The 19,358-nt window shown below is 35.6% G+C and overlaps 1 protein-coding gene across 1 annotated transcript in view; it reads right to left on the reverse strand.

Moving 5' to 3' along the window:
• The window catches only part of ATG5 (autophagy related 5), an 82,253-nt gene that overhangs the window by 27,563 nt on the left and 35,332 nt on the right, over nucleotides 1-19,358 (reverse strand). The gene's annotated exons all lie outside the window — the stretch shown is intronic.

The raw sequence follows: 19,358 nt of genomic DNA on the forward strand, positions 1-19,358 counted from the left end.
AATTACAACAAATTTTTTTCCTGGTTATCTGGTTATCATAACTTAATGCCGTATTACAGTAAGAAGGAAAAGATAAAGACACATTTTCTAAGATCTCCTACACAGTTGCTGACTGCTGCAAAGCAATAGCCTCAGCTGCTATCATGAAACATTATGTAAAATTAATTCAATTTTGTATTTTAAGTGTTGAGCAGTACAGATGTAGTAATGTAAATAAAAATCACTGGTCTCCATCAATGTTAAAACGATAAAACTTCATGTTGTTTATACAAAGATTGTGATTCACAAATAATTTCGTGGGCAGAGTATTACCCCCAACATGCTCACATTTCTCCCCTCCCATGCAGCAGATGTCTTTTGACTCTTTTAATACATAAAGCAAGTCCTGTCCTACAAACTGGAATGTTTATAGGATAACTTTTCAAAGTATCTTAGTCAAATAGCAGCATAAATCATTTTAGAAAAATCTTATTGTCACCCCTTTTGAAGTCTGATAGTTATTAATATAAACCCAACTTGACTACAGCTTTCTTCTCTAGTATTTACTACAACACCACATGAAGAAATAGCCAACATGAGTAAATGCTTACATAATGTTGCTTTTTGTACAATATTTGCTTAGTCAATCATGCAAAACTGCTCTCTGTAATCTAACCCACAAAGACATCACTGTACAGCTGTTAACTAACAAGGATCTGAAATAATCTACATTGGGGCTTAAAGCATGTATTTGTACAGTATCTGTTGTTTTTTCCTACTAAGATTTTTATAGCTTCAGCAGAACATAGAGCTTTTTATTTTATTTTACAGTCTAGCCCAAATGTAGCTGTGACCTGTTCAAAAGAAGCTGGATGCATTTGCAGGATACAACAGGTGAGAGTCAAGCAGTAATTGCTGATGACAAAATGCATCCAAGTACATGAGTATATCAGGACCTGGCCCAAAATTTGCTCTGCATTTTACACTGGCCACGTCCACAATTTAGTATCAAATAATCAAATTTTTATGAAAGCAAATATTCAACTCTAAGTTAACATATTTTCTAGAAATATAAGGACTTATTTATTGCAACTGAAATTTCTCATTCTTCTGTACTACTACATTGCACCACAAATCTTGTGCTTTGCAGAACAAATGGAGACTTTGTGCACCATCAGCAAGTTTGCGGGCAACACCAAGCTGAGTGGTGTGGTTGACGTGCCTGAAGGAGCTGGACAAGCTTGCGAAGTAGGCCCATGTGACCCTCGTGAGGTTCAAGAAGGCCAAGTGCAGAGTCTCACACCCCGGTCAGGGCAACCTCTGATATCAATACAGGCTGGGCAGAGAATGGATTGAGAGCAGCCCTGAGAAGGACATGGGGGTACTGGTGGATTAAAAGCTGGACATGAGCCAACGATGCGGGCTCACAGCCCAGAAGGCCAACCATATCTTGGGCTGCATCAAAAGAAGCATGGCCAGCAGGTCAAGGGAGGTGATTCTGCCCCTCTACTCTGCTCTCGTGAGACCCAACCTGGAATATTGCGTCCAGCTCTGGAGTTCTCAGCCCAGGAAAGACATGGACCTATTGGAGCGAGTCCAGAGAAGGGCCACAAAAAATTATCAGAGAGATGGAACATCTCTCCTATGAGGACAGGCTGAGAGAGTTGGGGTTGTTCAGCCTGGAGAAGAAAAGGCTCCAGGAGACCTTGTTGCAGCCTTTCAATACTTGAAGGGAGCTTATAAGAAAGATGGGAAAAAACATTTTAGCAGGGCTTGTTGTGACAGGACAAGGGATAATGGTTTTAAACTAAAAGAGGGAAGATTTAGATGAGATAAAAGGTAAATTTTTTACAATGAGGATGGTGAAACGCTAGAACAGGTTGCCCAGAGAGGTGGCAGATGGGCTATCCCTGGAAACTTCAAGGTCAGGTTGGACGGGGCTCTGAGCAACCTGATCTGGTTGAAGATGTCCCTGCTTATTGCGGGGGGAATGGACTAGATGACCTTTAAAGGCCCCTTCCAACCCAAATGATTCTACAATTCTGTGAAAGTTTTAAGAGGCCCTTTAAGGCAGCATAAAGCCGCACAGGATCAGAGACAAGCTATATAGTTACATATTGTGCTAGCAATTATAACTCTTTCTTCCCTATCATCCTGCTAAAAAAAAGAGTAGTCAGCTTGCCTGGTCCTTTTCAGAATCAACAGAACATCAAACACTGCATGAAATCCACAATTTAATTAGTCAGATATTTTATGCAGGATGCATCTTAAAATGAAAAACATAACTCATGAACTGCTGAGTTTTAATCTGGAAAAATCACAGTTACCCGTATTTCCATCCAGAGGAAGTGATTTGGATTTTCTGCCTAAGCAATCTGCTGCTACTCTAACAGTATTCAAACAATAAAAGTTACCAAACATACTGAACCCACAAAGTGAAAAAAGAATTCCTTGCAATTCCCACATGTGCATAAGCTGGCAGCCTAAAACCATAAAACTTGAGACTTTCCTACTTACTCCATCATATTTTCAGTAACTTGTGAAGTTCATAGTCTGTGCCGTTTTGCAATGAACCACTTTACACTAAAAACACTCTCATAATTTATATTTATCTTTTTGTTTAAACTGATTTAAACTCAACTGAGAAGCTTTAAAAGTAAGAGCTAGCAGAATGATTCATGTTATTTAAAAAGAGAAGTACAGGAAAATGAACTAGTCCTTGAAAATAAAATTGATTATATAAATTTTATTAAGTATTTACTTAAAAGTCCATTTTCCATATATTTTCTAATGTGTCTTCTGCTTTGTAGACTAGTTTGCAATTAAAAATCTCAATGCACAATGAAAAAGTGGCTAATTGAAAAGATGACAAATTGCTGTAGTCACAGAGCCATCACAATACCGTGTCTGTCTTAAAGCAAGATACTGAAAAGCCCCATCTGAAATACCACTCTTTCACTGGCACTGAAATGCAGTTTTTCTTGTCTCCCTGCCCCCAGGTGTGTACCTTTGGCTTCTTTTTGCTTAATATTAGACCAGAATCACCGAGTACTACTTCATTGTGGAAAAAGCAGAAGTGTCTCTGTTCTGTTTTTTAAAAAAGACTCCACTCACTAGAAACTAGACAGGCAGGTTATTGGACTGAAAGATTAAATGGAAGTGGCAGCTAAGACTGAAAAATCACCAATAAACTCAGGTACGAAATAATTTGTGTCAGAATGGGAAAGAACTATTTCTGTGCGTGTAGAAAAATCAAGTTCTGACAATCTAGCCTAAGGTGACCCTCCTGAACTTGCCCTACCTCTCATCCCAAGTTTTATGGTTTTAATAATGTTATCTTATCTACAGTTGATTCAAGTGCTGCATATTTTGATTTCCATTCAGAAACTAGTCACATATAAAGAGAGGTTACTTGGCTATTAAGGTTATTTCATATATCCTGATACCTGCAGAATAAGGCCAACAGAAACATTTGACTGGCTTCTGCAAAAAATCTCCAATGAATAAAAAAAAAGAACATTTTTCATTAATTACGTTCAAAAAAATTTAAAAAAAGAATAAAAAAACCACCCCACATCAGAGAAAGCTTTTACATATGTAAACAGCTAACATTAGACGGCCAAAACAAACCAGCAAGGCAGCCTATGCAACAAACAGCACCAGTGGATGTAGGAGGGAGAAGAACATTCAAATAGCAGGGTAAACATTGACTATCATCATCTAGAAAACAAACAAGAGACTATACAGTAAAGAAATCAGTAAAGTTCAACTCACATTCATTATTCTGCCTTACTGTGATGCCTGCAGGCTGATTAAGCTGGTGATCATAGCAGATAAAATGCTTTATAAGCAAAATTGTGTATATATAGACCTCGAATTCTTCCCACACTGTTCAGTGTTGCTGTTCTAAGCTTCCTCTCTCCAATCATGCTCATTCTTAAACAAAAGCAAAACTAAAAATTAATCTTTGCTTTTGCAATGGCCAGTGGAACTCAAACAGATCAAATCAATTTGTAAGTTAAGTTAAATGCTGCAAAATATTTCTGTATAAATAACTAGCCAATATCTGTAGCAGTCCTTTTTTGCAGTTTCCTGCTTATTTATTGTTTATACAACCTATTTAACATTTTGAAGTATTCATTTATGTTCCACCTATCAAGGCATCTTAAGCCTATGCTAGGATGACAGAAGAATCTAGTGTGATACTTGCATCCTAATTAAATCCACAACAGAACAAGGGTGATCATGTAGCTAAAAATATCAATACTAATTAACTGATACTTGTAAGTGATTCCTATTTCATCATTCAATTAATAAAAGCTTACAAAAAGCATTAGGCAAGAATGTATTGAAGGAAATACTACTCTAGGCACAAACTTGCTATTTTAAACTTCATATTCTCCCTTTCACTTCCATTTGTAATCTCAAATTAAAACACACAGAAGACACTGCATTACTTATTAAATTGATTTGTTCTCCTATGGTCTGATCTTACATTTAACTTGTGTTTTTAATCTTAAAATATTTCCCTATTCACAATTGCTGCTATTTCCCAGCATACCTTCCAGCTTATGATTCTAAATAAATAGATTCTGAAAGTTTGGATCCGAATCTCCAGATTGTCAGCTGAAGTCTTGGTATTTTACTTCAAAAAATATTGAAGAAAAATATTATACTCTTACTTCTTCATTGACTATTTTATAAGCAATCACTTTGCACTTCAGTCAGGATAACCTTGAAACAGTATTTTCCAAATGTGCTAAGAAATAATACACTTATACACTCTAAGGCTAGAGATTCGAGTTACAGCACAATTTGAAATCCATTATTTCAATGCCAAAAGACACCATCAAGGTAATTTCATTTTCATTGCCGCATAGTAGTATAGTATACCTATGTACAAACACTACAGTCCAGTAAGTTTGCCACAAACCTACAGATTTATTTTTTTAAATTAAAATAATCCATGTTTGTTAATTACAAATAAACTTGAACTGCGTCCACTTCCTGAATAATTCAATAAAAGGTCATTTATTCATTTCAACACAAATGAAGGAAGCCTTTTCTTAACAAGCTGCTATTACTCAAAAAGCAGTTTGAGAAACAGAAGGAAAAAAAACCCCTAGATTCTTTTCTGATATAAAACATATTTAAAGCAAAAAACCTGATTCTTACATCTTCATAGATGCTTGGAAAAAAATAAATACGGAAGTGATACCTTTCTTACCACTTCACAAGTTGTATGATAGCAAACGACTCAAAAAGGGTTACTATGTCAGACAAAACTGTATCACTTACATTTATTATGATCTAAAGACAACACTTTTTGACTTCACTTTTTAAAAAACCTCAGTGGAAGATACAGAAATCTTACTTCCCAAAATACATCTGTTAAAGCAACTCAAAGCAAGTTACCTGATAGAAGCAAAACACAAGACCATTTTAATGAAAAATCTGATACAAATGGTTGACTAAAACATAAGACTTCCCATGGACTCTGAAATTATCACAAAGATTTCCAAAGGAGGAAAATAATGGTAGCCACCATATATCTTTATTAAATTATATATAGTTTAACACTGTGTTTTACCAAGGTGAATGTGATAAAGCCAAACATGAAATAAATTCACATTCAGTGATCTCAGACAATTGGAATTACTATACAAGAGAGAAAATACAGTGTTAATATATTGACCAGCTTAAAAAAAAAAAAATCTAATGTGAGAATGCTAGTTTTATAAATGCCTCTGAAACATCTCTGAATCACTTTTTCTTATTAGTCCAGTATTTTTCTACACTGAAAGGAACTTTGATCACTGTCCTTAACATCACTGTATTATTAATCACAGACTTGCTCCAGGCTGTATAAGTGTTGTGGTAACAGCAAGATTGACATATAGAAAAATAGAAATTTAAGTAAATAAGCTGCTCAAAATATTCATATTGCTTTATGAAATCTTAAGTTATCTGAATTTCTGCATTAAAGTATTAATTACCCCACTCTATTTCCTTAAGTGATTATTTTACTTCAACATATCCGATTCAATGCTAAGAGTCCACAGACCAGGAAAAAAAAAAGAGTGGACAGAATTTGTAATTTTAACCATTTTAACTTACTTTTATCTCTGTTCCCTCCAAAGATTCTGTATGAGCTCTTAAGCTGCCGGAATGCAAGGAGTTTCAAGAAAAGCTGTTCTCTCACTTTTTATGACCACAGGTTTACAATGAAACAATTTTAGCATGAAAACCAGCAGTGACTTTCAGAGAAAGATGGGCTCAACTTATAGATTTATTTTTGGCTTAGTTTGTAAGGACGCGAGGTAACTATTTCATAATTGCTCCAACACTCAAGACCGCACCACTCTTGACTAATGCTTTAAGGGTCTGTTTGCAAATCACTGCTTTCTGATGACAACACACAAAAGGGAGGAAATTAAAATGCTGATAATATTTATTCTACTAGAATACTGAAACAAGGTATTTCTATGAGGCTGCCTCAAAAAAAAAAAAGCAAACCAACTTATTTCTACATGAAGCCTAGTTTACAGTCGCCGCGTAAGCTTGTCTCTCCCACTCTAGAGAACAGCATTTCACACTGGGTGGAACTTTACAGTGACAAAATTAGAGGTTACCTTCAGGAAACTTGATGCTCAACCAGGATCACAATGAAACACAGTAAAATACCCCTTTTTATTTTTATATATTTATTTTTTTAAAAAGAACATGGTCCCCTTATTTTAAATAATCTCCTTAGAAGCACTAGTTATGCTGTTGCCAGCACATATAATTCATCCTTGCCAATTTCTTTGCTAGAAGGAACATACCATTCTCTTCAAAAGCATATTAGTGCAATTTGGACTAAAGAAACTCTCTCGACAGTAGACCTCACAAACTGATTACTCAGATTTAACCTTTATTTTTATACCTTTACACAGACTCGGCTAAAAATCACTAACTAATTTCCCTCTGCCAGCCTTCATTTGAAATATTAAAACAGAGGCAACCACAGAGCCCACGTAAAACAAACTAAAAATGAAAGTTACAACTCTTCTTCTGCATTTCAAGCAACTCCCCCCAGTCAAATCCCACCACAAGCAGTCAATGACTATGAAGGACAACTGGCTAAACTCAATAAGAAATACATATACACACTGAAAGAAGCTTCAAAGAACTTGCTCTTCCTCAATCATCTATTAAAAAAATAATAATCTATAAACGTCATCTCTTTCATAAGGCAGGAAGTGCACCCTTGATTTTCAGCTCAACAAGCTAAAGTACACACATACAAACACACAAAAAAGGAAGTGATGTCCTGTTTTATCTATCTGAAATCTGACACCTTTTAAATTTCATCAATATTTTTTGAGCTTCTATTATGAGAGACAGACAACAGGATTTGTCTTTATTCTGTAATCATTGCTCCTCTCCCCTCCTTCAAATCTTCCAAGCTATAGAGGGCTTCTCCCAGACACTCCATTGCTTTATGGTGCACCTTTGATCATTTTTCTATTTCACTTACTCTCCAAGTTGTTAGGATTGGAACAATGTTCCAAGAAAATTAAAAGACTATTTCTAGTATTTCTTTAATTAGTCTCTGTAAACTCCGTCTAATAGATGCTCTAGTTATGATTTTGTATGCTTTGAATAAGGCTGGCACTACTGTTATTAGCATTCAGAATTTTGAACTGCGTACCTTCAGCATCACATCACTGTTCAGAGAATAAGGTACATAACATTACAAAATAGAACTGATTAAAATGTTTTGAATAAAACAACTTAGCAATGGTCTATATGTCCAATATGTAACTAAAACCCAGAAGATGAAAAGGAGTATAAACATGCTCAACACACCTATCTAGAATTATCAGAAAAATTGACTCACTGACAGGATGTGATGTGGGTTGCAGGACTAGCTGTAAAGCCAACATATAGAATAAATCAAATTACTTGTTTTTCCCATAACACATTTTAAATTGTTCTAATAAATTACATATTTTCAGTGGCTGTAAAGATTACAATGTATACCCTTATTACAACCTACAGAAAATACGCATCCTTTCACTTTTGAGTTTGAATTAGGATTTCTGTAGTTATGTGGTGAGAAGGAAACTTTGGTTTCCTCATGAATTTAAAAGTCTTTATGGTGATGAACAGGAACTTTATACTCCCTAGTATTTTAAAGAGGTGTGCAACAAAAAAAAAAAAAAAAAAAAAAAACAAATGGCGTACACTTTATGCATTTAATTCACACTAGCACACTAGCAGCAGTCACATAAATTAATAGTGCAGAAGTATATCACTAGATTGAAGTTCAAGATAATTCTATGAATACCTGTACATACACTTTAATATGGTCAGGACAAACGTGTGTTTGGATACGTCTTTGAAATTGACTCCTAAGATTTGAAATAACATGAAAAGGTAAGATATGAAAATAACATATCCTGTTAAAAGAATATTGCATAACATGATGGACATACAGACTTATTCAATGGATCATTTTTCTCCTGTAGAAGTGTGTATCCAAATTACCTCAAACTGATTTTCCTACCTTTGCATACTTCACATGAACAAGAAAATATAAATATAAGCTTGAGGTCAAAATTATAACCTGTACACATATCAAGTAAAGTGAAAGTTTTGTTACTCTTGAAAGCACTCTTAACAGTATGACACAAACTGGAAATCCTTTAGGTTTTGAACATTAATGATCACTGTTTTAAAAGCCAGTACAATTATATGATGAGTTCCCCTGGTGGAAGCTTTAACTTGTTATGGTCTATTCCATAGCAAATATTATGTCAAGGACTGATGCAAGTAATACTTAATGCCAGAATTAACTAGTATCTTAGCCAAGACTGCAGTCAAATTAAAGCCACAACTAGAATTATAAACACATCTGGAATAAGGTTAAAATTGTATGTAGTAGGCCTTATTACAGTTATGTCTAGACAATAATATTGAACAATTTTTGGTCACAAGGGGTTACGGACTATTCTCCTAATCATCTCTTCCTTGAAGCCATTCATTGAGCAGAGCAAGCTGTATGAAGCAACTGCAGTTCCATCCTAACTTCCTACACAATTAACAGTAATTTAGCATTAGTACAAACTTACAGAGAAATATGGCAACTATTTTAGTTAATTCTCCCATGTATGTTGCTAAGGGCCATTACTTGCTCATCTTTGAAAAGATTAAAGAACCATTTAAAATACCACCCTTTTCCATATTATTTAAACTGGCAATGTGCTTCTTTACAATCTTTTAGAAAAAGCTTCACGTAATAGCAACAAAATGAGTTATTACAACCATGTAAAACGTTTGAAAGTTAAAAGTCCTAGCACGTGTTCTACTAATCTGAAAAAGATATGCTTAGTTAGAACACATCCATTACCAAATTCACGTGATTAAAAATTTAATGGGTTGGCTTAATTGTAACGCTTCAGCATAGAAGACATTGCTTCAGTTTCTTAACTGTTTCTTAAGATGCATCAGGCTGTGCATACTGATTTTGCGTCCACGTCAAACATACACCACATTGTATAAGGGCATAAAGGAGAAAAAACGCACAAAGATATCACAGATCCTTCTAGGAATCCTAGATTTTAGCTTTCTAGCATCAAGTAGGAGCCTGTCATATATTTCATAAGAACAATGGTTCCTAAGGAACAATTTAAGCTTCTGTAGCTTGCTAAAACATCTTTTGGGTTTTCCAAATGGCTTTTCATCATGCTAGCACGTTGATTCGGAATCACAGAATCCCAGAATGGTTGAGGCTGGAAGGGACCTCTGGAGGACATCTGGTCCAAATTCCATGCTCAAGCAGGGCTGCCTATAGACAGATAGCCATGTCCAAGCAGCTTTTGACTATCCCTGAGAGTCAAAATGGGATAGGGACTCCACAACCTCTCTGGGCAACCTGTGCCAGTGCTTGGTGACCCTCACAGTAAAGAAGTATTTCCTGATGTTCAGACGGATCCTCCTGTGTTTCAGTTTGTGCCCATTGCCTCTGGTCCTGTCACTAGGCATCACTGGAAAGTGCCTGGCTGCTTCTTCTATACAGTCTCCCTTCAGATATTTATACAGATTGATGAGATCACTCTGAGCCTTTTCTTCTGTAGACTGAACAGTCCCAGCTCTCTCAGCCTCTTCCCCCCCATATTAGATGCACCATTCTGTTAATCATTCTAGCAGCCCTTTGCTGGACTCTCTCCAGTAACCCCATGTCTCTTCTGTACTAAGGAACCCAGAACTGGACACAGTACTCCAGGTGTGGTTTACCAGTGCTGAGTAGAGGGGAAGGATCACCTCTCTTGACCTGCTGGCAATACTGCTCCTAAAGCAGCCAACGATATCATTCAGCCTTCTTTGCCATAGGTCCCACTGCTGAATTCAAAGGGTATCGAGGAGAACCTTCACATTTTTGAGTGTAGACACTGAGTCCCTTACGAGATGTTCAAAGATTGTACTCTTCCATCTGAAGTGGATCTGTGTTTTATTAGAAAGTTCTTATTGCAGAACCTCAGTCCCACTGGGTACGCTTGAGTCTACTATATGTAAGAGTGGTTGCAGACCTGTTAAATTAAGAAAGGCCACCACATAACCTTTGAAAGTGAGGTATTTTCATACCGTTGTTTCTGAGCAAGTTTGCAACTGATTGATAAATTCATTGCTGTTGGGGAACACGACATTTCTTTGAAATGTATTTTATGTCCACAGAAAATCTTCTGTAAGCTGCCAGATCATCTCTGGAAGGACTGAGTTTACTCTTTCTTCAGTTCTCAACCAAGAATTTCATATTTCTTCACGGTTTCTGTGAGAAAACAATTGGATGGATAGTAGGTTGAGAATGTACATCTGTTCTTAAAGATGTGTTAAAGAGCACCCTTAAAACACTCATTATGCTGTGAGTGACTCCAAGTAATATTCTTTACAGAGCACGATCACTTGGAGAATCCCAGAATGGTTGAGGCTGGAAGGGACCTCTGGAGTATATCAGGTCCAAATCCCATGCTGAAGCGGGGCCGCCTATAGACAGATACCCATGTCCAAGCAGCTTTTGACTATCCCTGACAGACAAAATGGGATGGGGACTCCACAACCCCTCTGGGCAACCTGTGCTAGTGCTTGATGACTCTCACAGTAAAGAAGTATTTCCTGATGTTCCCATAGAGGAAAAATCTCCCACAAAAGAGGAAGGAGAGAGAAATCAAGATCTAAGAAGCCTATCGGTAACAAAAGATGAAAAACCCTGAACAACTCCTCATGTGCAGATACATCTAGCTAAGTGACCTTTGCCAGAAAGGGCTAAAAACCTCTAGAACTAGAGGAATATATACTGTAATCCAAAATACAGTGCAGATACATTACCTAGAGGCAGCAATTTTGCTTCTCAACAATCTAAAAACTCAACCTGCTTTGCTAAATAAGCATTTTATTGTTTGCCATCTGCGTTACAACATTTCTTACAGGGAAAGAATATACCAAAAATCAAAGTTTTTTAAGACAACCTGGAACAAACATTATCCAAAGCAAACATCCTGTTATACCTTGTGAATTGTTTTTAGCAAGAGTATATATTGCCAGAAGTTCCATTACCAGTTCCATACCAAAAGTTGCAGAAGTACCACTCACAACCACTTTCATGTCCGAACACCTAACAAGCATGGCTGAACCACATTCTGGCTGTAGCCTGGTCTTTCAAATGACCTGTAAAATTTGATTGCGCAGGGAAAGCAGCCCTATGTTCTCTGAACAACTGAATTTGCATTATTTAACCTCAATGAAGTACAGATTCTAGAAGCAGAAGAGTCAACACTCAAGAGTGATAATACACAGAACAGACAGCAGGCAATGGTCATAAAACCAGAAATTACAGAGACTAAATAGAAGGAACAGTTCCAAAAGACAGTTTTGTTGTGCACTAAGACGACAAAGACACCTACAATATAAGCATGGCCTTAAAGTATTAAATTTCCTTCCCAGAAAAGGATTCATATTTGCAATTGGTAAAATAAAGGTATCTGAAGTCAGTGACAACAAATCAATAGCGCTTTTCATAGTTGCAGTCTTATGCACATATGCAGACCTAAGCTTCACATAAAAGTAAGCAATCGAGTACTGACTACCTATGAAGCAAATAACTGTAGAAATGAATTTACATCCACAAAAGCAAATATGACATTGTTTGCTTCAAAGAAATGAATAATACAATTCTTCATAGAACACTTTCAATCAACTTAAAAGCATTAAAACCAATAATGCTCCTTAGTTTTCCACAATAATGATTAACTATCTTTATTATATTGATATTATATATATCATATTACTATAAGATACTCCTATAGTCAAGGGTAACCAAATTTCAGAAATTTATGTTTGTTAATTCATAATGTATTCTTAGAGTATGGTGTCATACCCTACTTCCGCATAGGTTTGTTCCATTCAACACTTACCTGTGTGCAATTTGCTTTCAGTTTTCTGGAAAGTACAAATAGAAGTCTTGGTACTTTTCAGAAATTGAACATTTTCTGTGTTTTCTGATCCTCAATTTCATACAAAAATTAAGCTGCTTTTTTTGCCTATTTTACTTAAAAATAAGTAAAGGAACAATAAGATGGCATACTGACTTTGACAAATCAAAACAAGTACTGCTGTGACTCTCATCTATGCACAGTAAACTTTTTACATCATCATAGGCTAAGCTTTGTTCTATAGTTTAATTCCTAAGCAATAGGCACTGTATACCCTGCACAGCCACAGAAATAACTCTTGAAGATGGCATTCTTCATCCCCCTGAAGAAAAAATTCCATATCTGCTTTTCCCCTTTTTCTGAATACAAAGCAGTTCAATTGTGAGGTTTTTTTTGCTCTTATGTCAGAGTACAAGAGCCAATCTCAGAGGAATACAGCTCCGGATTGCAAGTTTCAGGTAGCAAAAATCCTTCTTGCTACAAAATGAGAACCTAACCACATAATGAAGTATGTAGTGAAAGTGGCAAATCAGTTTGTGTTGACTAAACCGAGTGAAACAGAGAAGTAAAATGATCAGCTTTAATGATCAAAAGGCAGCAGTATACTAAAGAGCGCTGCATTTAAATTACAAGATTGAACAGTAACTCTACACAGACCTAATTCAACTGAATTACTGCTTCATTCATTGTCTTCATCCCAGCCCCTCAACATACTCATATTCTTACGAATTAACACTCATGGTTGAGGTGAAAACTGCAATTATTTTTTCTTAACTGCATACATATATTAACTTTCATAACAAATTTAGGATGATATATAAATCTACAAGAGTATCACCTTAAAACAGTTTAGGGAAATAGAGCCACAAGAATTCAAACTTCATAGTTTACATTCAAATTTGCAACATGAACATTTATGTAAGCTTATTTATATCCAAGGTTCATTATTATTAGTTACTTCAGAGAAAAGATGACAAATTAAGGTTTTATACAAAAATAATTTTCTAAAAAACGTAACTACTACATTGTGATTAGGGAGTGCATAAGACATCTGGTAAGATTATGACATTTTTCAAATTAGGAATAGACAATTTTTTTTTTCACCAAAAATGTTCATTAATTCATCATAACTCAAAATTAATTTTGACTTATCTTCTGCTAATAAAAAAAAAATATCTATGTAACTATTTATATGAAGTTAATTTATCGACTACTGAGATGCTACTGGTTTTTGATACACCTAGATTCTTCTAAGATCTAAGAGTATCTGGCAAGATAAAAAAGGATTTAAAACAAAATACTACCCAGTTTTACCGAATATGCAGAATCCAGTATATCTCTAAATCATTCTAAACTAGTTATAATGTAACTGAGAACCTCAACAAACTATTTTTCATAAAAATAGAACTAGTTTATTCTTTGTATACACGCTACATCTACATTCAACTGATTACCGTAGCCCCCATTGACAAGTCTGAGCTAGCTTAAAGCTATCCACCTCGGTAACAGTTCAACCACTGCCCAAAGAAAACACCCAAATTGAGGTTTTATAGCCTCATCTCTTCTGTGCCTCCTCCCCTGAGCACTACGCAACTTTTACAATAGCTTTGAACTAGGCAGATTGACAGTTTTACAGATAACTTGGGCATATTTATATACACTTTAGTGACATATCCGACAACAAATACAGTTTATAATCTCAGAATTTTTCTTTTAAACTCTGGTTGACAGCCCCTATCCTGAACTGAGATTCTTAAAGGCATACAGCTGATCTTGCAGATGGGTTCCTTAAGTCTTTTAAAAGAACTGCATGGATATTCCTTAATACAAAACATGTAAAAAAGTCATCTTTGACAGCATCGGTTTGAGCTAGCCATTTTAACTTTGTAATTCAATGGACCAGAAAAGCTCACGCAATTATGGAACCTCAGTTGTGGTGACAGTGACCTTCAACTCAAGGTGACAACTTGTCAAATTGCTATTACTTTCAGCACAGAACTAAGCAACTAAGTTCAGAAAACAAATATTCATAGCAACTTAAGGATCATGCTGCCCACATGCAATACTAGCTGGAAGGGGTTTTGTTTTGGGTTTTTTTCCCCAAGAACGAGGCACTAGGAAAAATATTTACCTACCAAAGCTTTTGAACTTTCTCACTCATACAGCTTTGATTTTGAAGTAATTTAAAACTGGCGAAAGTGTGCTATTGTTTCTTCAGTGCTGAACCATCAGTTATTAGAACAAGTCATTCTGTGTACTCGATTGATGATGAATCAGTTTTTCCTCTTTTCAGCACAGAAACTCAGCTGAATACAGCTGTTACACAAATCAACATTTCACATTATTTTCCTATTCAATCAAACTTTCTCTTTGTAAAAGGAATTTTTTTTAAAATAAATTCATCTCTTTTCAACAGGTCCTTTATGAAAATGTCATTTTTAACAACTAAGAAAAAATTAAATAAGGTATTATGCACAAGTTTATTCAAGAGCATTTTGCACTAGCCAACAAGATGCTGAAACTTGCTGTGTTGTGTTGCCCTCTTCAGGTCGACAGCACTTAACATTTTCTAGTTCTTTTGCTCGACAAGTCATTGCAATTTCAACTTCTGTCATAAAACTTTTCAGATCTGCAGTTTCAAGTGGCAGCTAACTTTACCTCGATTCCACCAGTGCTTGAAGTATTTTTGATCTAAAACCATATAGAAATAAACTTTATTTTTGGCCTCTACGTCTCCCTAACTTTAACACTAATCTTGAGGATTATCAAAATATCAGCTAGTGTTTAAAAAGATGACTGAAAAAAACCCAAACCCAACTGGTAAGCAAACCTCATGACAAGAGGCTTAAAGAGCTGAATTGATTCAGCTTACCAAAGAAAACTGAAGCTGTTGAAATCACTCCATAAGTCAACTTGGAGATCAGAAAGTCAGATGACTTTAAAGGGGTGTAAGGCAAAACAAAAATCTAGAAACTGGAGTTGAAGTCAGATAAGTTCACCCTTGAAAGGCAATGAGGCTTTCTGCCCAAAAAAAACACTAGTGCAAAAGGATGGATTCATTATTACTTGTGAACTTTACAGGTGGACCCAGTGTCTTTCAAAACAATCTATTTTGATCAGTTTTTGAGTGGTTGTTGTAACATATAACATGGGCCAAATTGTGATGCTGATTTACATACTTGTAATGGGTTTTGCAATTGATTATCTGAGCTCTGCCAACAAGTGTGGAAATAGGAATAAATCAGTCTTCCATTGCTTGGGAAAGGGCCGTGCTTGGGCTTCTGATTCATTTATTGAGCCAGATATTATTAATGTCTTAGAATATTTCATTTCCCCCTCCCACCTTGCTATTTTTAGAGGACAGGTCATGGTAGACATTTAAATATATTTAGACACCTCAGTACTGTGACTTTGAGATAAAGAGCAAAGTGTTGGATTTAACCAATGTATTATCAAGTATGAAGAATTTCACTCACATTACTAAGGCAGATAAGCATCATAACAATTCGTGACTGTACAATTTAATCGCCACAGCTTAAAGGACTTAGGATAGGAAAAATCTTTCAAAGCTAAGGCATACTATGCAATTATACAATAAAATTAATAATCTAATCAAACTCCTTAGAAAAAGAGGCAAAGAAAATGCTCATTGCAATCATGGCATGTCCTAGTACTCAAATAAAGGAAAAAGCAAACAAGCAATCCCAGATTATCCCCTCTTGGGCTGGCAAACACAACCACCAGCCTGTCTTTAGCCAAGTGAGACTCTAGAAAGGCTCAGAAGAACTTGTCATGAAGAGTTTTAATGCATTTTCTTTCACACACTTTTGTAATTTTATTCTCAAGAATGAAGTGCTATCTCCAACTTAAATTCCTATATACTCATAGAGCAGACTCCAGAGGAAGGGAAGAAGACTGACAGGGAGAGCACAAGCAAGAGCAAGTGGGTGAACAAGGGCACGGGGAGAGGGCAAGATACCAAAACTCAGGGATGAGTGCAAACTGCGTGCACAACAGCTGAGAATCAGAGTGCTCCCATCTGTAGTGTAAGACAGCAGACAGTAGTTCATCAGGGTAGTCTCTATCAGCACGTAGAGACTCTTCTCCAGTGCCTGACTAATATGCCCCATCACAGTGCCTGGAGCCAAAGACTGATGAAAACTTCCTGCCATCTGTCAGCCATATAGTTTGTTCAATTAGAAAGTCCAAAACCAGCTAGTCTTATAAACATGGGGAAAAAGTCCTCAAGCCAAACCGGCTCTAATACTGTACAAGAAAAGCAGGACTCTTAAATGCATAATATACCTCTGAATTGATGAAGTGGGAGGGTTTTTTTTTTTAATGTGTTTAAGTAAAAGTGTCACAGAATTATAATTACTATTTTTAAACCATCTCTGGTACAAAAACTTTCCACCTATGTCAAAGGTTCATCTGGTACAAGTGCAATATGACACAGTTTAGACTATTATAGCTAGTAACAACACCTTCAAGATCTCTTAGCTAACATTTAAAATTGCAAATGAGTTGATCCTTAATGATAATCAGTCTTTTTCTTAATCTTCTACAGTAGATGCCAGGATTCAGGTCCAATCTTAGCTGCTACGCTTAAAAGAAGTGGTGCTGGACAAGGGCTTTTAAAATTACCTGTGGTTAGTTTAGTTCTGACTTACCCAAGTATGACGTTCGTATTTTTATCATCTTTCTCCCCCGCACACCATCAGATTTGGATACCACACGAGATATGATTCATATTATTCTTCAGAAATGTATTTTAATAGACAAGTTTTACAATTGAAAGAGCCTTTGAGTTTTGAAAATATCAGGCCTTCAGTAAAAAGCATGTCAGATTACTTTATTGCATGCATTTTTTCTGCAGCAACTTTTCCCTGTCACATTTAATCATTGCTAAGGTGGATTTCTTAGTTGATATCATAATCTAGTACATTTCTTCCAAGGAAAACAAATTCATTCACCTTACACTGCCAAAACACAATCTAACAAGTTCCTTTCACAGAATTTCCTTCTAATAATTTCAACATAATGGAAGGTATGGAGACTAAGAGAAGGATCTCTCCCCACTGAAGGCAATGCCTGGTTTTCTGCCATCCACCTGTACATCCTTAAGTATCTGCAAAATCACATGTGAAAACACATTGGTAATAGATGTCCACCGTAACACAAACCCAGGCTAAATTTGCTTTCAGGTATTTATGCAGGGATATGCAAGCAACCAATTAGAATGTAAAGCTGACTTCTAGCAGCACTAACGGAAATGAAATGCGATCGGGGTGGGGGTTAAATACATCTTCAGAATACTTTTGAATCAGTTACTTCAGTATATGCAAGTCTGTCACTAAGTACTGCAAAATTATGTTAGAACTACAGGAATTAACCCCTTGCTTGGAATCAAATATCACCCTTTCTAACACTTTCTGAAAATTCCTTTAAATACATAGACTTATGATGAACTGTAATCAGCACACAAACCAAGAAACCAAACAAAAAAACTAGAAACACCTGCATCCACTTTTTTAAAAAGAGGAACATTACTGAAAATATTTAGAAATATTAAGAACAGCATTACTGAAAATAATATACACCAACCTTCTTAAAGGCTGTCTCAGCATCATCTGCATTTGTGTTTGGTCTTCTACTCTGAGTTAGATATTTTGGGTTTTAACTATAGGAAGTAAGCATTTCCAATTGAAAAGATAATGAGAATCAAGATAAGTACTACTGGTTAACGGGATAGACATTATTATTATTGAATTAGATTTTTTTTTTAAAAAAAAGCTTTACTAGCATGAAATCATGTGATATCATAGAAAATCTCTGTCATGGGTTAAAGGTCTGTACCTTATCCATACAGCAAAACTTTCATTTCACAAGCCCACTTATGTGATTTCTATGAAGACTTAAAAAAAAAAAATCAACAAACTATCAGTGAATAAGCAAACAGCTTTTACTAATCAAACAAAATGCTGTAAGTGAACTACCTTTCCTGATACAAATTTTTTGATACTTACACAAACCTTGCCATCTGCTATGATCTCTGACAAAATAACTGACTTCCGTTCTCAACCTAAGGTTTCACTATGACAGTAAATGTCTTATATCTAACATTAAAAGTTACTGCAGTCCCATTGCAAGATTGTATAGGTTTGTATAGTCATTAAAACCTGTTATAAAGTAGTATCAGACTATTCAGCGCTATGAATAAAGGACTTTTTTTGATAGCTACAGGTGCAAAACTTAAATGTAAATAGATGAAAGTACTTCAATGACAAAGCAGAGCAGAACTGTTAATTTATAGAGAGGCTATGTGAATTCTGTATAAGTTTTTAACCACACTTAATTCCAAACTTCATAGTGGCCTTAATGCTATAAAAACTAAGGGAACATTGAAAAATTTTAAGGATTCCAAGGAACATGTGTCCAAATAAACTGCTGAGAAAAACAGAGCACTGGTGTATTAAATCAGAAAAAATATTCAAATCTAGGTTTGGATTATAAAATATACAATTAGAAGACAAAGGTAAGAACTAGATGCAAGACCTTTATAATGCCAACAAGAAGCCTACATAGTGGTTGAAGGAAAAGCATTGCTCCTGAAATATTTGACTGAGACATTTCAGAGGGCATTTTGCATCCAAAGCAGTCTTCATAGTTAGCAGTTATTTTTAATGACAGAATTAGCTTTTTTAAAAACAAACATCACCTATACCAGCCTTAGCATATTCTCAAGTATTACACACTTACAACACAATGAATGGTAATTACCTATTAGAATAAATACAGTCTAGTTTGTCTTTGCTAATTCATACAACTCAAGGGTCCAGGAAAGATGAACATAGAGAGTTTGCCATAATGTTAGAAAAGGGAACACATAATTCTAAAAACAGATTA

The sequence above is a fragment of the Charadrius vociferus genome, unplaced genomic scaffold, assembly GCF_000708025.1.
Source record: "Charadrius vociferus isolate BGI_N301 unplaced genomic scaffold, ASM70802v2 scaffold129, whole genome shotgun sequence".
Classification (NCBI taxonomy): domain Eukaryota; kingdom Metazoa; phylum Chordata; class Aves; order Charadriiformes; family Charadriidae; genus Charadrius; species Charadrius vociferus.